Source organism: Schistocerca cancellata, chromosome 3, assembly GCF_023864275.1.
Source record: "Schistocerca cancellata isolate TAMUIC-IGC-003103 chromosome 3, iqSchCanc2.1, whole genome shotgun sequence".
NCBI lineage: Eukaryota > Metazoa > Arthropoda > Insecta > Orthoptera > Acrididae > Schistocerca > Schistocerca cancellata.
The window spans coordinates 706,022,229-706,039,977 of NC_064628.1; the positions used below are offsets into that span (position 1 = coordinate 706,022,229).

The window sequence follows — 17,749 nt, forward strand, 5'->3', positions numbered from 1 at the left end:
AAACGAAAATTTCATTGTGACCCCGACGTGATTTGAACACGCAACCTTCTGATCTGGAGTCAGACGCGCTACCGTTGCGCCACGGAGTCGACGCTGCTTAGGTCTTGTCATGAATAGGTTCCTCGAAAACTTACTGTACCGTTCAAACCTAAGAAATAATGACAGTAGTATCCAGGAGAGACTCGTCCCAGATGTACTTGCTCTGGCGGGGGTGTAACTCAGTGGTAGAGTGTCTGCTTCGCATGCAGAAAGTCCTGGGTTCAAATCCCAGCTCCTCCAATTTTTGTTTCTCCGTGCAGCAGTACATGAAAACTTTTGCCTATCACCATATTCTATAAAATTCAGTGTACAAGATTCTTCCCCCAAGCAAGTGGATTTCGTACAGTTCGACCTCATGGCGGCAGGACGATGACCTGCAAGACCCTTGGCTGCGATCCTCCCATTGAAATGTTGCTCCAAAGCCTTCGGTATGGCGTGCGGAGTGCATCTCAAACATGTATTTGCAACTCACCGCGACAATCGTCTTTTGTTTTTTCGAGATACTGAAAAATGAAGGGGGCACCCGGGATTGAACCGGGGACCTCTCGATCTGCAGTCGAATGCTCTACGACTGAGCTATACCCCCTTTCACGATCTTCCTATTCCCATAACTTAACGAAAAATATTACACTCTGCCTGGCTAAAGACGTCTAATCGAGCAAAATATCGTGTAATCATTATCTCTCAGTTATATATTAGCGTTAAACGATATAAATATCAAAAATACTAGACACCTCGCGCCTGGAGAAAGTGCGAGTCGGCGCCTTCACCTTAATGTCAGAATGCGAAAATTGCACTAGTAGCTTTTTTCAAGCAAGTTCTGTTCGTCCGTTCTTTGTAATCGTTTGGTATCTGATTAAACTGACATACTCGCCTATGGCTTTCGTAAACGAAAATTTCATTGTGACCCCGACGTGATTTGAACACGCAACCTTCTGATCTGGAGTCAGACGCGCTACCGTTGCGCCACGGAGTCGACGCTGCTTAGGTCTTGTCATGAATAGGTTCCTCGAAAACTTACTGTACCGTTCAAACCTAAGAAATAATGACAGTAGTATCCAGGAGAGACTCGTCCCAGATGTACTTGCTCTGGCGGGGGTGTAACTCAGTGGTAGAGTGTCTGCTTCGCATGCAGAAAGTCCTGGGTTCAAATCCCAGCTCCTCCAATTTTTGTTTCTCCGTGCAGCAGTACATGAAAACTTTTGCCTATCACCATATTCTATAAAATTCAGTGTACAAGATTCTTCCCCCAAGCAAGTGGATTTCGTACAGTTCGACCTCATGGCGGCAGGACGATGACCTGCAAGACCCTTGGCTGCGATCCTCCCATTGAAATGTTGCTCCAAAGCCTTCGGTATGGCGTGCGGAGTGCATCTCAAACATGTATTTGCAACTCACCGCGACAATCGTCTTTTGTTTTTTCGAGATACTGAAAAATGAAGGGGGCACCCGGGATTGAACCGGGGACCTCTCGATCTGCAGTCGAATGCTCTACGACTGAGCTATACCCCCTTTCACGATCTTCCTATTCCCATAACTTAACGAAAAATATTACACTCTGCCTGGCTAAAGACGTCTAATCGAGCAAAATATCGTGTAATCATTATCTCTCAGTTATATATTAGCGTTAAACGATATAAATATCAAAAATACTAGACACCTCGCGCCTGGAGAAAGTGCGAGTCGGCGCCTTCACCTTAATGTCAGAATGCGAAAATTGCACTAGTAGCTTTTTTCAAGCAAGTTCTGTTCGTCCGTTCTTTGTAATCGTTTGGTATCTGATTAAACTGACATACTCGCCTATGGCTTTCGTAAACGAAAATTTCATTGTGACCCCGACGTGATTTGAACACGCAACCTTCTGATCTGGAGTCAGACGCGCTACCGTTGCGCCACGGAGTCGACGCTGCTTAGGTCTTGTCATGAATAGGTTCCTCGAAAACTTACTGTACCGTTCAAACCTAAGAAATAATGACAGTAGTATCCAGGAGAGACTCGTCCCAGATGTACTTGCTCTGGCGGGGGTGTAACTCAGTGGTAGAGTGTCTGCTTCGCATGCAGAAAGTCCTGGGTTCAAATCCCAGCTCCTCCAATTTTTGTTTCTCCGTGCAGCAGTACATGAAAACTTTTGCCTATCACCATATTCTATAAAATTCAGTGTACAAGATTCTTCCCCCAAGCAAGTGGATTTCGTACAGTTCGACCTCATGGCGGCAGGACGATGACCTGCAAGACCCTTGGCTGCGATCCTCCCATTGAAATGTTGCTCCAAAGCCTTCGGTATGGCGTGCGGAGTGCATCTCAAACATGTATTTGCAACTCACCGCGACAATCGTCTTTTGTTTTTTCGAGATACTGAAAAATGAAGGGGGCACCCGGGATTGAACCGGGGACCTCTCGATCTGCAGTCGAATGCTCTACGACTGAGCTATACCCCCTTTCACGATCTTCCTATTCCCATAACTTAACGAAAAATATTACACTCTGCCTGGCTAAAGACGTCTAATCGAGCAAAATATCGTGTAATCATTATCTCTCAGTTATATATTAGCGTTAAACGATATAAATATCAAAAATACTAGACACCTCGCGCCTGGAGAAAGTGCGAGTCGGCGCCTTCACCTTAATGTCAGAATGCGAAAATTGCACTAGTAGCTTTTTTCAAGCAAGTTCTGTTCGTCCGTTCTCTGTAATCGTTTGGTATCTGATTAAACTGACATACTCGCCTATGGCTTTCGTAAACGAAAATTTCATTGTGACCCCGACGTGATTTGAACACGCAACCTTCTGATCTGGAGTCAGACGCGCTACCGTTGCGCCACGGAGTCGACGCTGCTTAGGTCTTGTCATGAATAGGTTCCTCGAAAACTTACTGTACCGTTCAAACCTAAGAAATAATGACAGTAGTATCCAGGAGAGACTCGTCCCAGATGTACTTGCTCTGGCGGGGGTGTAACTCAGTGGTAGAGTGTCTGCTTCGCATGCAGAAAGTCCTGGGTTCAAATCCCAGCTCCTCCAATTTTTGTTTCTCCGTGCAGCAGTACATGAAAACTTTTGCCTATCACCATATTCTATAAAATTCAGTGTACAAGATTCTTCCCCCAAGCAAGTGGATTTCGTACAGTTCGACCTCATGGCGGCAGGACGATGACCTGCAAGACCCTTGGCTGCGATCCTCCCATTGAAATGTTGCTCCAAGGCCTTCGGTATGGCGTGCGGAGTGCATCTCAAACATGTATTTGCAACTCACCGCGACAATCGTCTTTTGTTTTTTCGAGATACTGAAAAATGAAGGGGGCACCCGGGATTGAACCGGGGACCTCTCGATCTGCAGTCGAATGCTCTACGACTGAGCTATACCCCCTTTCACGATCTTCCTATTCCCATAGCTTAACGAAAAATATTACACTCTGCCTGGCTAAAGACGTCTAATCGAGCAAAATATCGTGTAATCATTATCTCTCAGTTATATATTAGCGTTAAACGATATAAATATCAAAAATACTAGACACCTCGCGCCTGGAGAAAGTGCGAGTCGGCGCCTTCACCTTAATGTCAGAATGCGAAAATTGCACTAGTAGCTTTTTTCAAGCAAGTTCTGTTCGTCCGTTCTTTGTAATCGTTTGGTATCTGATTAAACTGACATACTCGCCTATGGCTTTCGTAAACGAAAATTTCATTGTGACCCCGACGCGATTTGAACACGCAACCTTCTGATCTGGAGTCAGACGCGCTACCGTTGCGCCACGGAGTCGACGCTGCTTAGGTCTTGTCATGAATAGGTTCCTCGAAAACTTACTGTACCGTTCAAACCTAAGAAATAATGACAGTAGTATCCAGGAGAGACTCGTCCCAGATGTACTTGCTCTGGCGGGGGTGTAACTCAGTGGTAGAGTGTCTGCTTCGCATGCAGAAAGTCCTGGGTTCAAATCCCAGCTCCTCCAATTTTTGTTTCTCCGTGCAGCAGTACATGAAAACTTTTGCCTATCACCATATTCTATAAAATTCAGTGTACAAGATTCTTCCCCCAAGCAAGTGGATTTCGTACAGTTCGACCTCATGGCGGCAGGACGATGACCTGCAAGACCCTTGGCTGCGATCCTCCCATTGAAATGTTGCTCCAAAGCCTTCGGTATGGCGTGCGGAGTGCATCTCAAACATGTATTTGCAACTCACCGCGACAATCGTCTTTTGTTTTTTCGAGATACTGAAAAATGAAGGGGGCACCCGGGATTGAACCGGGGACCTCTCGATCTGCAGTCGAATGCTCTACGACTGAGCTATACCCCCTTTCACGATCTTCCTATTCCAATAACTTAACGAAAAATATTACACTCTGCCTGGCTAAAGACGTCTAATCGAGCAAAATATCGTGTAATCATTATCTCTCAGTTATATATTAGCGTTAAACGATATAAATATCAAAAATACTAGACACCTCGCGCCTGGAGAAAGTGCGAGTCGGCGCCTTCACCTTAATGTCAGAATGCGAAAATTGCACTAGTAGCTTTTTTCAAGCAAGTTCTGTTTGTCCGTTCTTTGTAATCGTTTGGTATCTGATTAAACTGACATACTCGCCTATGGCTTTCGTAAACGAAAATTTCATTGTGACCCCGACGTGATTTGAACACGCAACCTTCTGATCTGGAGTCAGACGCGCTACCGTTGCGCCACGGAGTCGACGCTGCTTAGGTCTTGTCATGAATAGGTTCCTCGAAAACTTACTGTACCGTTCAAACCTAAGAAATAATGACAGTAGTATCCAGGAGAGACTCGTCCCAGATGTACTTGCTCTGGCGGGGGTGTAACTCAGTGGTAGAGTGTCTGCTTCGCATGCAGAAAGTCCTGGGTTCAAATCCCAGCTCCTCCAATTTTTGTTTCTCCGTGCAGCAGTACATGAAAACTTTTGCCTATCACCATATTCTATAAAATTCAGTGTACAAGGTTCTTCCCCCAAGCAAGTGGATTTCGTACAGTTCGACCTCATGGCGGCAGGACGATGACCTGCAAGACCCTTGGCTGCGATCCTCCCATTGAAATGTTGCTCCAAAGCCTTCGGTATGGCGTGCGGAGTGCATCTCAAACATGTATTTGCAACTCACCGCGACAATCGTCTTTTGTTTTTTCGAGATACTGAAAAATGAAGGGGGCACCCGGGATTGAACCGGGGACCTCTCGATCTGCAGTCGAATGCTCTACGACTGAGCTATACCCCCTTTCACGATCTTCCTATTCCCATAACTTAACGAAAAATATTACACTCTGCCTGGCTAAAGACGTCTAATCGAGCAAAATATCGTGTAATCATTATCTCTCAGTTATATATTAGCGTTAAACGATATAAATATCAAAAATACTAGACACCTCGCGCCTGGAGAAAGTGCGAGTCGGCGCCTTCACCTTAATGTCAGAATGCGAAAATTGCACTAGTAGCTTTTTTCAAGCAAGTTCTGTTCGTCCGTTCTTTGTAATCGTTTGGTATCTGATTAAACTGACATACTCGCCTATGGCTTTCGTAAACGAAAATTTCATTGTGACCCCGACGTGATTTGAACACGCAACCTTCTGATCTGGAGTCAGACGCGCTACCGTTGCGCCACGGAGTCGACGCTGCTTAGGTCTTGTCATGAATAGGTTCCTCGAAAACTTACTGTACCGTTCAAACCTAAGAAATAATGACAGTAGTATCCAGGAGAGACTCGTCCCAGATGTACTTGCTCTGGCGGGGGTGTAACTCAGTGGTAGAGTGTCTGCTTCGCATGCAGAAAGTCCTGGGTTCAAATCCCAGCTCCTCCAATTTTTGTTTCTCCGTGCAGCAGTACATGAAAACTTTTGCCTATCACCATATTCTATAAAATTCAGTGTACAAGATTCTTCCCCCAAGCAAGTGGATTTCGTACAGTTCGACCTCATGGCGGCAGGACGATGACCTGCAAGACCCTTGGCTGCGATCCTCCCATTGAAATGTTGCTCCAAAGCCTTCGGTATGGCGTGCGGAGTGCATCTCAAACATGTATTTGCAACTCACCGCGACAATCGTCTTTTGTTTTTTTCGAGATACTGAAAAATGAAGGGGGCACCCGGGATTGAACCGGGGACCTCTCGATCTGCAGTCGAATGCTCTACGACTGAGCTATACCCCCTTTCACGATCTTCCTATTCCCATAACTTAACGAAAAATATTACACTCTGCCTGGCTAAAGACGTCTAATCGAGCAAAATATCGTGTAATCATTATCTCTCAGTTATATATTAGCGTTAAACGATATAAATATCAAAAATACTAGACACCTCGCGCCTGGAGAAAGTGCGAGTCGGCGCCTTCACCTTAATGTCAGAATGCGAAAATTGCACTAGTAGCTTTTTTCAAGCAAGTTCTGTTCGTCCGTTCTTTGTAATCGTTTGGTATCTGATTAAACTGACATACTCGCCTATGGCTTTCGTAAACGAAAATTTCATTGTGACCCCGACGTGATTTGAACACGCAACCTTCTGATCTGGAGTCAGACGCGCTACCGTTGCGCCACGGAGTCGACGCTGCTTAGGTCTTGTCATGAATAGGTTCCTCGAAAACTTACTGTACCGTTCAAACCTAAGAAATAATGACAGTAGTATCCAGGAGAGACTCGTCCCAGATGTACTTGCTCTGGCGGGGGTGTAACTCAGTGGTAGAGTGTCTGCTTCGCATGCAGAAAGTCCTGGGTTCAAATCCCAGCTCCTCCAATTTTTGTTTCTCCGTGCAGCAGTACATGAAAACTTTTGCCTATCACCATATTCTATAAAATTCAGTGTACAAGATTCTTCCCCCAAGCAAGTGGATTTCGTACAGTTCGACCTCATGGCGGCAGGACGATGACCTGCAAGACCCTTGGCTGCGATCCTCCCATTGAAATGTTGCTCCAAAGCCTTCGGTATGGCGTGCGGAGTGCATCTCAAACATGTATTTGCAACTCACCGCGACAATCGTCTTTTGTTTTTTCGAGATACTGAAAAATGAAGGGGGCACCCGGGATTGAACCGGGGACCTCTCGATCTGCAGTCGAATGCTCTACGACTGAGCTATACCCCCTTTCACGATCTTCCTATTCCCATAACTTAACGAAAAATATTACACTCTGCCTGGCTAAAGACGTCTAATCGAGCAAAATATCGTGTAATCATTATCTCTCAGTTATATATTAGCGTTAAACGATATAAATATCAAAAATACTAGACACCTCGCGCCTGGAGAAAGTGCGAGTCGGCGCCTTCACCTTAATGTCAGAATGCGAAAATTGCACTAGTAGCTTTTTTCAAGCAAGTTCTGTTCGTCCGTTCTTTGTAATCGTTTGGTATCTGATTAAACTGACATACTCGCCTATGGCTTTCGTAAACGAAAATTTCATTGTGACCCCGACGTGATTTGAACACGCAACCTTCTGATCTGGAGTCAGACGCGCTACCGTTGCGCCACGGAGTCGACGCTGCTTAGGTCTTGTCATGAATAGGTTCCTCGAAAACTTACTGTACCGTTCAAACCTAAGAAATAATGACAGTAGTATCCAGGAGAGACTCGTCCCAGATGTACTTGCTCTGGCGGGGGTGTAACTCAGTGGTAGAGTGTCTGCTTCGCATGCAGAAAGTCCTGGGTTCAAATCCCAGCTCCTCCAATTTTTGTTTCTCCGTGCAGCAGTACATGAAAACTTTTGCCTATCACCATATTCTATAAAATTCAGTGTACAAGATTCTTCCCCCAAGCAAGTGGATTTCGTACAGTTCGACCTCATGGCGGCAGGACGATGACCTGCAAGACCCTTGGCTGCGATCCTCCCATTGAAATGTTGCTCCAAAGCCTTCGGTATGGCGTGCGGAGTGCATCTCAAACATGTATTTGCAACTCACCGCGACAATCGTCTTTTGTTTTTTCGAGATACTGAAAAATGAAGGGGGCACCCGGGATTGAACCGGGGACCTCTCGATCTGCAGTCGAATGCTCTACGACTGAGCTATACCCCCTTTCACGATCTTCCTGTTCCCATAACTTAACGAAAAATATTACACTCTGCCTGGCTAAAGACGTCTAATCGAGCAAAATATCGTGTAATCATTATCTCTCAGTTATATATTAGCGTTAAACGATATAAATATCAAAAATACTAGACACCTCGCGCCTGGAGAAAGTGCGAGTCGGCGCCTTCACCTTAATGTCAGAATGCGAAAATTGCACTAGTAGCTTTTTTCAAGCAAGTTCTGTTCGTCCGTTCTTTGTAATCGTTTGGTATCTGATTAAACTGACATACTCGCCTATGGCTTTCGTAAACGAAAATTTCATTGTGACCCCGACGTGATTTGAACACGCAACCTTCTGATCTGGAGTCAGACGCGCTACCGTTGCGCCACGGAGTCGACGCTGCTTAGGTCTTGTCATGAATAGGTTCCTCGAAAACTTACTGTACCGTTCAAACCTAAGAAATAATGACAGTAGTATCCAGGAGAGACTCGTCCCAGATGTACTTGCTCTGGCGGGGGTGTAACTCAGTGGTAGAGTGTCTGCTTCGCATGCAGAAAGTCCTGGGTTCAAATCCCAGCTCCTCCAATTTTTGTTTCTCCGTGCAGCAGTACATGAAAACTTTTGCCTATCACCATATTCTATAAAATTCAGTGTACAAGATTCTTCCCCCAAGCAAGTGGATTTCGTACAGTTCGACCTCATGGCGGCAGGACGATGACCTGCAAGACCCTTGGCTGCGATCCTCCCATTGAAATGTTGCTCCAAAGCCTTCGGTATGGCGTGCGGAGTGCATCTCAAACATGTATTTGCAACTCACCGCGACAATCGTCTTTTGTTTTTTCGAGATACTGAAAAATGAAGGGGGCACCCGGGATTGAACCGGGGACCTCTCGATCTGCAGTCGAATGCTCTACGACTGAGCTATACCCCCTTTCACGATCTTCCTATTCCCATAACTTAACGAAAAATATTACACTCTGCCTGGCTAAAGACGTCTAATCGAGCAAAATATCGTGTAATCATTATCTCTCAGTTATATATTAGCGTTAAACGATATAAATATCAAAAATACTAGACACCTCGCGCCTGGAGAAAGTGCGAGTCGGCGCCTTCACCTTAATGTCAGAATGCGAAAATTGCACTAGTAGCTTTTTTCAAGCAAGTTCTGTTCGTCCGTTCTTTGTAATCGTTTGGTATCTGATTAAACTGACATACTCGCCTATGGCTTTCGTAAACGAAAATTTCATTGTGACCCCGACGTGATTTGAACACGCAACCTTCTGATCTGGAGTCAGACGCGCTACCGTTGCGCCACGGAGTCGACGCTGCTTAGGTCTTGTCATGAATAGGTTCCTCGAAAACTTACTGTACCGTTCAAACCTAAGAAATAATGACAGTAGTATCCAGGAGAGACTCGTCCCAGATGTACTTGCTCTGGCGGGGGTGTAACTCAGTGGTAGAGTGTCTGCTTCGCATGCAGAAAGTCCTGGGTTCAAATCCCAGCTCCTCCAATTTTTGTTTCTCCGTGCAGCAGTACATGAAAACTTTTGCCTATCACCATATTCTATAAAATTCAGTGTACAAGATTCTTCCCCCAAGCAAGTGGATTTCGTACAGTTCGACCTCATGGCGGCAGGACGATGACCTGCAAGACCCTTGGCTGCGATCCTCCCATTGAAATGTTGCTCCAAAGCCTTCGGTATGGCGTGCGGAGTGCATCTCAAACATGTATTTGCAACTCACCGCGACAATCGTCTTTTGTTTTTTCGAGATACTGAAAAATGAAGGGGGCACCCGGGATTGAACCGGGGACCTCTCGATCTGCAGTCGAATGCTCTACGACTGAGCTATACCCCCTTTCACGATCTTCCTATTCCCATAACTTAACGAAAAATATTACACTCTGCCTGGCTAAAGACGTCTAATCGAGCAAAATATCGTGTAATCATTATCTCTCAGTTATATATTAGCGTTAAACGATATAAATATCAAAAATACTAGACACCTCGCGCCTGGAGAAAGTGCGAGTCGGCGCCTTCACCTTAATGTCAGAATGCGAAAATTGCACTAGTAGCTTTTTTCAAGCAAGTTCTGTTCGTCCGTTCTTTGTAATCGTTTGGTATCTGATTAAACTGACATACTCGCCTATGGCTTTCGTAAACGAAAATTTCATTGTGACCCCGACGTGATTTGAACACGGAACCTTCTGATCTGGAGTCAGACGCGCTACCGTTGCGCCACGGAGTCGACGCTGCTTAGGTCTTGTCATGAATAGGTTCCTCGAAAACTTACTGTACCGTTCAAACCTAAGAAATAATGACAGTAGTATCCAGGAGAGACTCGTCCCAGATGTACTTGCTCTGGCGGGGGTGTAACTCAGTGGTAGAGTGTCTGCTTCGCATGCAGAAAGTCCTGGGTTCAAATCCCAGCTCCTCCAATTTTTGTTTCTCCGTGCAGCAGTACATGAAAACTTTTGCCTATCACCATATTCTATAAAATTCAGTGTACAAGATTCTTCCCCCAAGCAAGTGGATTTCGTACAGTTCGACCTCATGGCGGCAGGACGATGACCTGCAAGACCCTTGGCTGCGATCCTCCCATTGAAATGTTGCTCCAAAGCCTTCGGTATGGCGTGCGGAGTGCATCTCAAACATGTATTTGCAACTCACCGCGACAATCGTCTTTTGTTTTTTCGAGATACTGAAAAATGAAGGGGGCACCCGGGATTGAACCGGGGACCTCTCGATCTGCAGTCGAATGCTCTACGACTGAGCTATACCCCCTTTCACGATCTTCCTATTCCCATAACTTAACGAAAAATATTACACTCTGCCTGGCTAAAGACGTCTAATCGAGCAAAATATCGTGTAATCATTATCTCTCAGTTATATATTAGCGTTAAACGATATAAATATCAAAAATACTAGACACCTCGCGCCTGGAGAAAGTGCGAGTCGGCGCCTTCACCTTAATGTCAGAATGCGAAAATTGCACTAGTAGCTTTTTTCAAGCAAGTTCTGTTCGTCCGTTCTTTGTAATCGTTTGGTATCTGATTAAACTGACATACTCGCCTATGGCTTTCGTAAACGAAAATTTCATTGTGACCCCGACGTGATTTGAACACGCAACCTTCTGATCTGGAGTCAGACGCGCTACCGTTGCGCCACGGAGTCGACGCTGCTTAGGTCTTGTCATGAATAGGTTCCTCGAAAACTTACTGTACCGTTCAAACCTAAGAAATAATGACAGTAGTATCCAGGAGAGACTCGTCCCAGATGTACTTGCTCTGGCGGGGGTGTAACTCAGTGGTAGAGTGTCTGCTTCGCATGCAGAAAGTCCTGGGTTCAAATCCCAGCTCCTCCAATTTTTGTTTCTCCGTGCAGCAGTACATGAAAACTTTTGCCTATCACCATATTCTATAAAATTCAGTGTACAAGATTCTTCCCCCAAGCAAGTGGATTTCGTACAGTTCGACCTCATGGCGGCAGGACGATGACCTGCAAGACCCTTGGCTGCGATCCTCCCATTGAAATGTTGCTCCAAAGCCTTCGGTATGGCGTGCGGAGTGCATCTCAAACATGTATTTGCAACTCACCGCGACAATCGTCTTTTGTTTTTTCGAGATACTGAAAAATGAAGGGGGCACCCGGGATTGAACCGGGGACCTCTCGATCTGCACTCGAATGCTCTACGACTGAGCTATACCCCCTTTCACGATCTTCCTATTCCCATAACTTAACGAAAAATATTACACTCTGCCTGGCTAAAGACGTCTAATCGAGCAAAATATCGTGTAATCATTATCTCTCAGTTATATATTAGCGTTAAACGATATAAATATCAAAAATACTAGACACCTCGCGCCTGGAGAAAGTGCGAGTCGGCGCCTTCACCTTAATGTCAGAATGCGAAAATTGCACTAGTAGCTTTTTTCAAGCAAGTTCTGTTCGTCCGTTCTTTGTAATCGTTTGGTATCTGATTAAACTGACATACTCGCCTATGGCTTTCGTAAACGAAAATTTCATTGTGACCCCGACGTGATTTGAACACGCAACCTTCTGATCTGGAGTCAGACGCGCTACCGTTGCGCCACGGAGTCGACGCTGCTTAGGTCTTGTCATGAATAGGTTCCTCGAAAACTTACTGTACCGTTCAAACCTAAGAAATAATGACAGTAGTATCCAGGAGAGACTCGTCCCAGATGTACTTGCTCTGGCGGGGGTGTAACTCAGTGGTAGAGTGTCTGCTTCGCATGCAGAAAGTCCTGGGTTCAAATCCCAGCTCCTCCAATTTTTGTTTCTCCGTGCAGCAGTACATGAAAACATTTGCCTATCACCATATTCTATAAAATTCAGTGTACAAGATTCTTCCCCCAAGCAAGTGGATTTCGTACAGTTCGACCTCATGGCGGCAGGACGATGACCTGCAAGACCCTTGGCTGCGATCCTCCCATTGAAATGTTGCTCCAAAGCCTTCGGTATGGCGTGCGGAGTGCATCTCAAACATGTATTTGCAACTCACCGCGACAATCGTCTTTTGTTTTTTCGAGATACTGAAAAATGAAGGGGGCACCCGGGATTGAACCGGGGACCTCTCGATCTGCAGTCGAATGCTCTACGACTGAGCTATACCCCCTTTCACGATCTTCCTATTCCCATAACTTAACGAAAAATATTACACTCTGCCTGGCTAAAGACGTCTAATCGAGCAAAATATCGTGTAATCATTATCTCTCAGTTATATATTAGCGTTAAACGATATAAATATCAAAAATACTAGACACCTCGCGCCTGGAGAAAGTGCGAGTCGGCGCCTTCACCTTAATGTCAGAATGCGAAAATTGCACTAGTAGCTTTTTTCAAGCAAGTTCTGTTCGTCCGTTCTTTGTAATCGTTTGGTATCTGATTAAACTGACATACTCGCCTATGGCTTTCGTAAACGAAAATTTCATTGTGACCCCGACGTGATTTGAACACGCAACCTTCTGATCTGGAGTCAGACGCGCTACCGTTGCGCCACGGAGTCGACGCTGCTTAGGTCTTGTCATGAATAGGTTCCTCGAAAACTTACTGTACCGTTCAAACCTAAGAAATAATGACAGTAGTATCCAGGAGAGACTCGTCCCAGATGTACTTGCTCTGGCGGGGGTGTAACTCAGTGGTAGAGTGTCTGCTTCGCATGCAGAAAGTCCTGGGTTCAAATCCCAGCTCCTCCAATTTTTGTTTCTCCGTGCAGCAGTACATGAAAACTTTTGCCTATCACCATATTCTATAAAATTCAGTGTACAAGATTCTTCCCCCAAGCAAGTGGATTTCGTACAGTTCGACCTCATGGCGGCAGGACGATGACCTGCAAGACCCTTGGCTGCGATCCTCCCATTGAAATGTTGCTCCAAAGCCTTCGGTATGGCGTGCGGAGTGCATCTCAAACATGTATTTGCAACTCACCGCGACAATCGTCTTTTGTTTTTTCGAGATACTGAAAAATGAAGGGGGCACCCGGGATTGAACCGGGGACCTCTCGATCTGCACTCGAATGCTCTACGACTGAGCTATACCCCCTTTCACGATCTTCCTATTCCCATAACTTAACGAAAAATATTACACTCTGCCTGGCTAAAGACGTCTAATCGAGCAAAATATCGTGTAATCATTATCTCTCAGTTATATATTAGCGTTAAACGATATAAATATCAAAAATACTAGACACCTCGCGCCTGGAGAAAGTGCGAGTCGGCGCCTTCACCTTAATGTCAGAATGCGAAAATTGCACTAGTAGCTTTTTTCAAGCAAGTTCTGTTCGTCCGTTCTTTGTAATCGTTTGGTATCTGATTAAACTGACATACTCGCCTATGGCTTTCGTAAACGAAAATTTCATTGTGACCCCGACGTGATTTGAACACGCAACCTTCTGATCTGGAGTCAGACGCGCTACCGTTGCGCCACGGAGTCGACGCTGCTTAGGTCTTGTCATGAATAGGTTCCTCGAAAACTTACTGTACCGTTCAAACCTAAGAAATAATGACAGTAGTATCCAGGAGAGACTCGTCCCAGATGTAATTGCTCTGGCGGGGGTGTAACTCAGTGGTAGAGTGTCTGCTTCGCATGCAGAAAGTCCTGGGTTCAAATCCCAGCTCCTCCAATTTTTGTTTCTCCGTGCAGCAGTACATGAAAACTTTTGCCTATCACCATATTCTATAAAATTCAGTGTACAAGATTCTTCCCCCAAGCAAGTGGATTTCGTACAGTTCGACCTCATGGCGGCAGGACGATGACCTGCAAGACCCTTGGCTGCGATCCTCCCATTGAAATGTTGCTCCAAAGCCTTCGGTATTGCGTGCGGAGTGCATCTCAAACATGTATTTGCAACTCACCGCGACAATCGTCTTTTGTTTTTTCGAGATACTGAAAAATGAAGGGGGCACCCGGGATTGAACCGGGGACCTCTCGATCTGCACTCGAATGCTCTACGACTGAGCTATACCCCCTTTCACGATCTTCCTATTCCCATAACTTAACGAAAAATATTACACTCTGCCTGGCTAAAGACGTCTAATCGAGCAAAATATCGTGTAATCATTATCTCTCAGTTATATATTAGCGTTAAACGATATAAATATCAAAAATACTAGACACCTCGCGCCTGGAGAAAGTGCGAGTCGGCGCCTTCACCTTAATGTCAGAATGCGAAAATTGCACTAGTAGCTTTTTTCAAGCAAGTTCTGTTCGTCCGTTCTTTGTAATCGTTTGGTATCTGATTAAACTGACATACTCGCCTATGGCTTTCGTAAACGAAAATTTCATTGTGACCCCGACGTGATTTGAACACGCAACCTTCTGATCTGGAGTCAGACGCGCTACCGTTGCGCCACGGAGTCGACGCTGCTTAGGTCTTGTCATGAATAGGTTCCTCGAAAACTTACTGTACCGTTCAAACCTAAGAAATAATGACAGTAGTATCCAGGAGAGACTCGTCCCAGATGTACTTGCTCTGGCGGGGGTGTAACTCAGTGGTAGAGTGTCTGCTTCGCATGCAGAAAGTCCTGGGTTCAAATCCCAGCTCCTCCAATTTTTGTTTCTCCGTGCAGCAGTACATGAAAACTTTTGCCTATCACCATATTCTATAAAATTCAGTGTACAAGATTCTTCCCCCAAGCAAGTGGATTTCGTACAGTTCGACCTCATGGCGGCAGGACGATGACCTGCAAGACCCTTGGCTGCGATCCTCCCATTGAAATGTTGCTCCAAAGCCTTCGGTATGGCGTGCGGAGTGCATCTCAAACATGTATTTGCAACTCACCGCGACAATCGTCTTTTGTTTTTTCGAGATACTGAAAAATGAAGGGGGCACCCGGGATTGAACCGGGGACCTCTCGATCTGCAGTCGAATGCTCTACGACTGAGCTATACCCCCTTTCACGATCTTCCTATTCCCATAACTTAACGAAAAATATTACACTCTGCCTGGCTAAAGACGTCTAATCGAGCAAAATATCGTGTAATCATTATCTCTCAGTTATATATTAGCGTTAAACGATATAAATATCAAAAATACTAGACACCTCGCGCCTGGAGAAAGTGCGAGTCGGCGCCTTCACCTTAATGTCAGAATGCGAAAATTGCACTAGTAGCTTTTTTCAAGCAAGTTCTGTTCGTCCGTTCTTTGTAATCGTTTGGTATCTGATTAAACTGACATACTCGCCTATGGCTTTCGTAAACGAAAATTTCATTGTGACCCCGACGTGATTTGAACACGCAACCTTCTGATCTGGAGTCAGACGCGCTACCGTTGCGCCACGGAGTCGACGCTGCTTAGGTCTTGTCATGAATAGGTTCCTCGAAAACTTACTGTACCGTTCAAACCTAAGAAATAATGACAGTAGTATCCAGGAGAGACTCGTCCCAGATGTACTTGCTCTGGCGGGGGTGTAACTCAGTGGTAGAGTGTCTGCTTCGCATGCAGAAAGTCCTGGGTTCAAATCCCAGCTCCTCCAATTTTTGTTTCTCCGTGCAGCAGTACATGAAAACTTTTGCCTATCACCATATTCTATAAAATTCAGTGTACAAGATTCTTCCCCCAAGCAAGTGGATTTCGTACAGTTCGACCTCATGGCGGCAGGACGATGACCTGCAAGACCCTTGGCTGCGATCCTCCCATTGAAATGTTGCTCCAAAGCCTTCGGTATGGCGTGCGGAGTGCATCCCAAACATGTATTTGCAACTCACCGCGACAATCGTCTTTTGTTTTTTCGAGATACTGAAAAATGAAGGGGGCACCCGGGATTTAACCGGGGACCTCTCGATCTGCAGTCGAATGCTCTACGACTGAGCTATACCCCCTTTCACGATCTTCCTATTCCCATAACTTAACGAAAAATATTACACTCTGCCTGGCTAAAGACGTCTAATCGAGCAAAATATCGTGTAATCATTATCTCTCAGTTATATATTAGCGTTAAACGATATAAATATCAAAAATACTAGACACCTCGCGCCTGGAGAAAGTGCGAGTCGGCGCCTTCACCTTAATGTCAGAATGCGAAAATTGCACTAGTAGCTTTTTTCAAGCAAGTTCTGTTCGTCCGTTCTTTGTAATCGTTTGGTATCTGATTAAACTGACATACTCGCCTATGGCTTTCGTAAACGAAAATTTCATTGTGACCCCGACGTGATTTGAACACGCAACCTTCTGATCTGGAGTCAGACGCGCTACCGTTGCGCCACGGAGTCGACGCTGCTTAGGTCTTGTCATGAATAGGTTCCTCGAAAACTTACTGTACCGTTCAAACCTAAGAAATAATGACAGTAGTATCCAGGAGAGACTCGTCCCAGATGTACTTGCTCTGGCGGGGGTGTAACTCAGTGGTAGAGTGTCTGCTTCGCATGCAGAAAGTCCTGGGTTCAAATCCCAGCTCCTCCAATTTTTGTTTCTCCGTGCAGCAGTACATGAAAACTTTTGCCTATCACCATATTCTATAAAATTCAGTGTACAAGATTCTTCCCCCAAGCAAGTGGATTTCGTACAGTTCGACCTCATGGCGGCAGGACGATGACCTGCAAGACCCTTGGCTGCGATCCTCCCATTGAAATGTTGCTCCAAAGCCTTCGGTATGGCGTGCGGAGTGCATCTCAAACATGTATTTGCAACTCACCGCGACAATCGTCTTTTGTTTTTTCGAGATACTGAAAAATGAAGGGGGCACCCGGGATTGAACCGGGGACCTCTCGATCTGCAGTCGAATGCTCTACGACTGAGCTATACCCCCTTTCACGATCTCCCTATTCCCATAACTTAACGAAAAATATTACACTCTGCCTGGCTAAAGACGTCTAATCGAGCAAAATATCGTGTAATCATTATCTCTCAGTTATATATTAGCGTTAAACGATATAAATATCAAAAATACTAGACACCTCGCGCCTGGAGAAAGTGCGAGTCGGCGCCTTCACCTTAATGTCAGAATGCGAAAATTGCACTAGTAGCTTTTTTCAAGCAAGTTCTGTTCGTCCGTTCTTTGTAATCGTTTGGTATCTGATTAAACTGACATACTCGCCTATGGCTTTCGTAAACGAAAATTTCATTGTGACCCCGACGTGATTTGAACACGCAACCTTCTGATCTGGAGTCAGACGCGCTACCGTTGCGCCACGGAGTCGACGCTGCTTAGGTCTTGTCATGAATAGGTTCCTCGAAAACTTACTGTACCGTTCAAACCTAAGA

The 17,749-nt window shown here is 45.4% G+C and overlaps 58 non-coding genes across 58 annotated transcripts; 19 read left to right on the forward strand and 39 right to left on the reverse strand.

Annotated features, from left to right (window-relative positions):
* Positions 1–17: 17 nt before the first annotated feature.
* On the reverse strand, positions 18–89 carry Trnaw-cca (transfer RNA tryptophan (anticodon CCA)). Its single transcript has one exon. It is a non-coding gene; the product is annotated as a tRNA-Trp (tRNA).
* A 118-nt stretch (positions 90–207) lies between these two features.
* On the forward strand, positions 208–279 carry Trnaa-cgc (transfer RNA alanine (anticodon CGC)). The gene has a single exon. It is a non-coding gene; the product is annotated as a tRNA-Ala (tRNA).
* A 274-nt stretch (positions 280–553) lies between these two features.
* Positions 554–625, reverse strand: Trnac-gca (transfer RNA cysteine (anticodon GCA)). Its single transcript has one exon. It is a non-coding gene; the product is annotated as a tRNA-Cys (tRNA).
* A 318-nt stretch (positions 626–943) lies between these two features.
* On the reverse strand, positions 944–1,015 carry Trnaw-cca (transfer RNA tryptophan (anticodon CCA)). The gene has a single exon. It is a non-coding gene; the product is annotated as a tRNA-Trp (tRNA).
* Positions 1,016–1,133: 118 nt separating this feature from the next.
* Trnaa-cgc (transfer RNA alanine (anticodon CGC)) lies at positions 1,134–1,205 on the forward strand. Its single transcript has one exon. It is a non-coding gene; the product is annotated as a tRNA-Ala (tRNA).
* Positions 1,206–1,479: 274 nt separating this feature from the next.
* On the reverse strand, positions 1,480–1,551 carry Trnac-gca (transfer RNA cysteine (anticodon GCA)). Its single transcript has one exon. It is a non-coding gene; the product is annotated as a tRNA-Cys (tRNA).
* Positions 1,552–1,869: 318 nt separating this feature from the next.
* Trnaw-cca (transfer RNA tryptophan (anticodon CCA)) lies at positions 1,870–1,941 on the reverse strand. The gene has a single exon. It is a non-coding gene; the product is annotated as a tRNA-Trp (tRNA).
* A 118-nt stretch (positions 1,942–2,059) lies between these two features.
* Positions 2,060–2,131, forward strand: Trnaa-cgc (transfer RNA alanine (anticodon CGC)). Its single transcript has one exon. It is a non-coding gene; the product is annotated as a tRNA-Ala (tRNA).
* A 274-nt stretch (positions 2,132–2,405) lies between these two features.
* Trnac-gca (transfer RNA cysteine (anticodon GCA)) lies at positions 2,406–2,477 on the reverse strand. Its single transcript has one exon. It is a non-coding gene; the product is annotated as a tRNA-Cys (tRNA).
* A 318-nt stretch (positions 2,478–2,795) lies between these two features.
* Trnaw-cca (transfer RNA tryptophan (anticodon CCA)) lies at positions 2,796–2,867 on the reverse strand. Its single transcript has one exon. It is a non-coding gene; the product is annotated as a tRNA-Trp (tRNA).
* A 118-nt stretch (positions 2,868–2,985) lies between these two features.
* On the forward strand, positions 2,986–3,057 carry Trnaa-cgc (transfer RNA alanine (anticodon CGC)). Its single transcript has one exon. It is a non-coding gene; the product is annotated as a tRNA-Ala (tRNA).
* Positions 3,058–3,331: 274 nt separating this feature from the next.
* Positions 3,332–3,403, reverse strand: Trnac-gca (transfer RNA cysteine (anticodon GCA)). Its single transcript has one exon. It is a non-coding gene; the product is annotated as a tRNA-Cys (tRNA).
* Positions 3,404–3,721: 318 nt separating this feature from the next.
* Positions 3,722–3,793, reverse strand: Trnaw-cca (transfer RNA tryptophan (anticodon CCA)). Its single transcript has one exon. It is a non-coding gene; the product is annotated as a tRNA-Trp (tRNA).
* A 118-nt stretch (positions 3,794–3,911) lies between these two features.
* Positions 3,912–3,983, forward strand: Trnaa-cgc (transfer RNA alanine (anticodon CGC)). Its single transcript has one exon. It is a non-coding gene; the product is annotated as a tRNA-Ala (tRNA).
* A 274-nt stretch (positions 3,984–4,257) lies between these two features.
* Positions 4,258–4,329, reverse strand: Trnac-gca (transfer RNA cysteine (anticodon GCA)). The gene has a single exon. It is a non-coding gene; the product is annotated as a tRNA-Cys (tRNA).
* Positions 4,330–4,647: 318 nt separating this feature from the next.
* On the reverse strand, positions 4,648–4,719 carry Trnaw-cca (transfer RNA tryptophan (anticodon CCA)). The gene has a single exon. It is a non-coding gene; the product is annotated as a tRNA-Trp (tRNA).
* A 118-nt stretch (positions 4,720–4,837) lies between these two features.
* Trnaa-cgc (transfer RNA alanine (anticodon CGC)) lies at positions 4,838–4,909 on the forward strand. The gene has a single exon. It is a non-coding gene; the product is annotated as a tRNA-Ala (tRNA).
* Positions 4,910–5,183: 274 nt separating this feature from the next.
* Positions 5,184–5,255, reverse strand: Trnac-gca (transfer RNA cysteine (anticodon GCA)). The gene has a single exon. It is a non-coding gene; the product is annotated as a tRNA-Cys (tRNA).
* Positions 5,256–5,573: 318 nt separating this feature from the next.
* Trnaw-cca (transfer RNA tryptophan (anticodon CCA)) lies at positions 5,574–5,645 on the reverse strand. Its single transcript has one exon. It is a non-coding gene; the product is annotated as a tRNA-Trp (tRNA).
* Positions 5,646–5,763: 118 nt separating this feature from the next.
* Trnaa-cgc (transfer RNA alanine (anticodon CGC)) lies at positions 5,764–5,835 on the forward strand. The gene has a single exon. It is a non-coding gene; the product is annotated as a tRNA-Ala (tRNA).
* Positions 5,836–6,110: 275 nt separating this feature from the next.
* Positions 6,111–6,182, reverse strand: Trnac-gca (transfer RNA cysteine (anticodon GCA)). Its single transcript has one exon. It is a non-coding gene; the product is annotated as a tRNA-Cys (tRNA).
* A 318-nt stretch (positions 6,183–6,500) lies between these two features.
* On the reverse strand, positions 6,501–6,572 carry Trnaw-cca (transfer RNA tryptophan (anticodon CCA)). Its single transcript has one exon. It is a non-coding gene; the product is annotated as a tRNA-Trp (tRNA).
* A 118-nt stretch (positions 6,573–6,690) lies between these two features.
* On the forward strand, positions 6,691–6,762 carry Trnaa-cgc (transfer RNA alanine (anticodon CGC)). Its single transcript has one exon. It is a non-coding gene; the product is annotated as a tRNA-Ala (tRNA).
* A 274-nt stretch (positions 6,763–7,036) lies between these two features.
* On the reverse strand, positions 7,037–7,108 carry Trnac-gca (transfer RNA cysteine (anticodon GCA)). The gene has a single exon. It is a non-coding gene; the product is annotated as a tRNA-Cys (tRNA).
* Positions 7,109–7,426: 318 nt separating this feature from the next.
* Trnaw-cca (transfer RNA tryptophan (anticodon CCA)) lies at positions 7,427–7,498 on the reverse strand. Its single transcript has one exon. It is a non-coding gene; the product is annotated as a tRNA-Trp (tRNA).
* A 118-nt stretch (positions 7,499–7,616) lies between these two features.
* Positions 7,617–7,688, forward strand: Trnaa-cgc (transfer RNA alanine (anticodon CGC)). Its single transcript has one exon. It is a non-coding gene; the product is annotated as a tRNA-Ala (tRNA).
* Positions 7,689–7,962: 274 nt separating this feature from the next.
* On the reverse strand, positions 7,963–8,034 carry Trnac-gca (transfer RNA cysteine (anticodon GCA)). The gene has a single exon. It is a non-coding gene; the product is annotated as a tRNA-Cys (tRNA).
* A 318-nt stretch (positions 8,035–8,352) lies between these two features.
* Positions 8,353–8,424, reverse strand: Trnaw-cca (transfer RNA tryptophan (anticodon CCA)). Its single transcript has one exon. It is a non-coding gene; the product is annotated as a tRNA-Trp (tRNA).
* A 118-nt stretch (positions 8,425–8,542) lies between these two features.
* On the forward strand, positions 8,543–8,614 carry Trnaa-cgc (transfer RNA alanine (anticodon CGC)). Its single transcript has one exon. It is a non-coding gene; the product is annotated as a tRNA-Ala (tRNA).
* Positions 8,615–8,888: 274 nt separating this feature from the next.
* Trnac-gca (transfer RNA cysteine (anticodon GCA)) lies at positions 8,889–8,960 on the reverse strand. Its single transcript has one exon. It is a non-coding gene; the product is annotated as a tRNA-Cys (tRNA).
* Positions 8,961–9,278: 318 nt separating this feature from the next.
* On the reverse strand, positions 9,279–9,350 carry Trnaw-cca (transfer RNA tryptophan (anticodon CCA)). Its single transcript has one exon. It is a non-coding gene; the product is annotated as a tRNA-Trp (tRNA).
* A 118-nt stretch (positions 9,351–9,468) lies between these two features.
* Trnaa-cgc (transfer RNA alanine (anticodon CGC)) lies at positions 9,469–9,540 on the forward strand. The gene has a single exon. It is a non-coding gene; the product is annotated as a tRNA-Ala (tRNA).
* Positions 9,541–9,814: 274 nt separating this feature from the next.
* Trnac-gca (transfer RNA cysteine (anticodon GCA)) lies at positions 9,815–9,886 on the reverse strand. Its single transcript has one exon. It is a non-coding gene; the product is annotated as a tRNA-Cys (tRNA).
* A 318-nt stretch (positions 9,887–10,204) lies between these two features.
* On the reverse strand, positions 10,205–10,276 carry Trnaw-cca (transfer RNA tryptophan (anticodon CCA)). Its single transcript has one exon. It is a non-coding gene; the product is annotated as a tRNA-Trp (tRNA).
* A 118-nt stretch (positions 10,277–10,394) lies between these two features.
* Trnaa-cgc (transfer RNA alanine (anticodon CGC)) lies at positions 10,395–10,466 on the forward strand. Its single transcript has one exon. It is a non-coding gene; the product is annotated as a tRNA-Ala (tRNA).
* Positions 10,467–10,740: 274 nt separating this feature from the next.
* Trnac-gca (transfer RNA cysteine (anticodon GCA)) lies at positions 10,741–10,812 on the reverse strand. The gene has a single exon. It is a non-coding gene; the product is annotated as a tRNA-Cys (tRNA).
* Positions 10,813–11,130: 318 nt separating this feature from the next.
* On the reverse strand, positions 11,131–11,202 carry Trnaw-cca (transfer RNA tryptophan (anticodon CCA)). Its single transcript has one exon. It is a non-coding gene; the product is annotated as a tRNA-Trp (tRNA).
* Positions 11,203–11,320: 118 nt separating this feature from the next.
* On the forward strand, positions 11,321–11,392 carry Trnaa-cgc (transfer RNA alanine (anticodon CGC)). The gene has a single exon. It is a non-coding gene; the product is annotated as a tRNA-Ala (tRNA).
* A 274-nt stretch (positions 11,393–11,666) lies between these two features.
* Trnac-gca (transfer RNA cysteine (anticodon GCA)) lies at positions 11,667–11,738 on the reverse strand. Its single transcript has one exon. It is a non-coding gene; the product is annotated as a tRNA-Cys (tRNA).
* Positions 11,739–12,056: 318 nt separating this feature from the next.
* Positions 12,057–12,128, reverse strand: Trnaw-cca (transfer RNA tryptophan (anticodon CCA)). Its single transcript has one exon. It is a non-coding gene; the product is annotated as a tRNA-Trp (tRNA).
* A 118-nt stretch (positions 12,129–12,246) lies between these two features.
* Positions 12,247–12,318, forward strand: Trnaa-cgc (transfer RNA alanine (anticodon CGC)). Its single transcript has one exon. It is a non-coding gene; the product is annotated as a tRNA-Ala (tRNA).
* A 274-nt stretch (positions 12,319–12,592) lies between these two features.
* On the reverse strand, positions 12,593–12,664 carry Trnac-gca (transfer RNA cysteine (anticodon GCA)). Its single transcript has one exon. It is a non-coding gene; the product is annotated as a tRNA-Cys (tRNA).
* A 318-nt stretch (positions 12,665–12,982) lies between these two features.
* On the reverse strand, positions 12,983–13,054 carry Trnaw-cca (transfer RNA tryptophan (anticodon CCA)). The gene has a single exon. It is a non-coding gene; the product is annotated as a tRNA-Trp (tRNA).
* Positions 13,055–13,172: 118 nt separating this feature from the next.
* On the forward strand, positions 13,173–13,244 carry Trnaa-cgc (transfer RNA alanine (anticodon CGC)). Its single transcript has one exon. It is a non-coding gene; the product is annotated as a tRNA-Ala (tRNA).
* Positions 13,245–13,518: 274 nt separating this feature from the next.
* Positions 13,519–13,590, reverse strand: Trnac-gca (transfer RNA cysteine (anticodon GCA)). Its single transcript has one exon. It is a non-coding gene; the product is annotated as a tRNA-Cys (tRNA).
* A 318-nt stretch (positions 13,591–13,908) lies between these two features.
* Trnaw-cca (transfer RNA tryptophan (anticodon CCA)) lies at positions 13,909–13,980 on the reverse strand. Its single transcript has one exon. It is a non-coding gene; the product is annotated as a tRNA-Trp (tRNA).
* Positions 13,981–14,098: 118 nt separating this feature from the next.
* On the forward strand, positions 14,099–14,170 carry Trnaa-cgc (transfer RNA alanine (anticodon CGC)). Its single transcript has one exon. It is a non-coding gene; the product is annotated as a tRNA-Ala (tRNA).
* A 274-nt stretch (positions 14,171–14,444) lies between these two features.
* On the reverse strand, positions 14,445–14,516 carry Trnac-gca (transfer RNA cysteine (anticodon GCA)). Its single transcript has one exon. It is a non-coding gene; the product is annotated as a tRNA-Cys (tRNA).
* A 318-nt stretch (positions 14,517–14,834) lies between these two features.
* Trnaw-cca (transfer RNA tryptophan (anticodon CCA)) lies at positions 14,835–14,906 on the reverse strand. The gene has a single exon. It is a non-coding gene; the product is annotated as a tRNA-Trp (tRNA).
* Positions 14,907–15,024: 118 nt separating this feature from the next.
* Positions 15,025–15,096, forward strand: Trnaa-cgc (transfer RNA alanine (anticodon CGC)). Its single transcript has one exon. It is a non-coding gene; the product is annotated as a tRNA-Ala (tRNA).
* Positions 15,097–15,370: 274 nt separating this feature from the next.
* On the reverse strand, positions 15,371–15,442 carry Trnac-gca (transfer RNA cysteine (anticodon GCA)). Its single transcript has one exon. It is a non-coding gene; the product is annotated as a tRNA-Cys (tRNA).
* A 318-nt stretch (positions 15,443–15,760) lies between these two features.
* Trnaw-cca (transfer RNA tryptophan (anticodon CCA)) lies at positions 15,761–15,832 on the reverse strand. The gene has a single exon. It is a non-coding gene; the product is annotated as a tRNA-Trp (tRNA).
* Positions 15,833–15,950: 118 nt separating this feature from the next.
* Trnaa-cgc (transfer RNA alanine (anticodon CGC)) lies at positions 15,951–16,022 on the forward strand. The gene has a single exon. It is a non-coding gene; the product is annotated as a tRNA-Ala (tRNA).
* Positions 16,023–16,296: 274 nt separating this feature from the next.
* Positions 16,297–16,368, reverse strand: Trnac-gca (transfer RNA cysteine (anticodon GCA)). The gene has a single exon. It is a non-coding gene; the product is annotated as a tRNA-Cys (tRNA).
* Positions 16,369–16,686: 318 nt separating this feature from the next.
* Positions 16,687–16,758, reverse strand: Trnaw-cca (transfer RNA tryptophan (anticodon CCA)). The gene has a single exon. It is a non-coding gene; the product is annotated as a tRNA-Trp (tRNA).
* A 118-nt stretch (positions 16,759–16,876) lies between these two features.
* Trnaa-cgc (transfer RNA alanine (anticodon CGC)) lies at positions 16,877–16,948 on the forward strand. Its single transcript has one exon. It is a non-coding gene; the product is annotated as a tRNA-Ala (tRNA).
* A 274-nt stretch (positions 16,949–17,222) lies between these two features.
* On the reverse strand, positions 17,223–17,294 carry Trnac-gca (transfer RNA cysteine (anticodon GCA)). The gene has a single exon. It is a non-coding gene; the product is annotated as a tRNA-Cys (tRNA).
* A 318-nt stretch (positions 17,295–17,612) lies between these two features.
* Trnaw-cca (transfer RNA tryptophan (anticodon CCA)) lies at positions 17,613–17,684 on the reverse strand. The gene has a single exon. It is a non-coding gene; the product is annotated as a tRNA-Trp (tRNA).
* Positions 17,685–17,749: the final 65 nt, after the last annotated feature.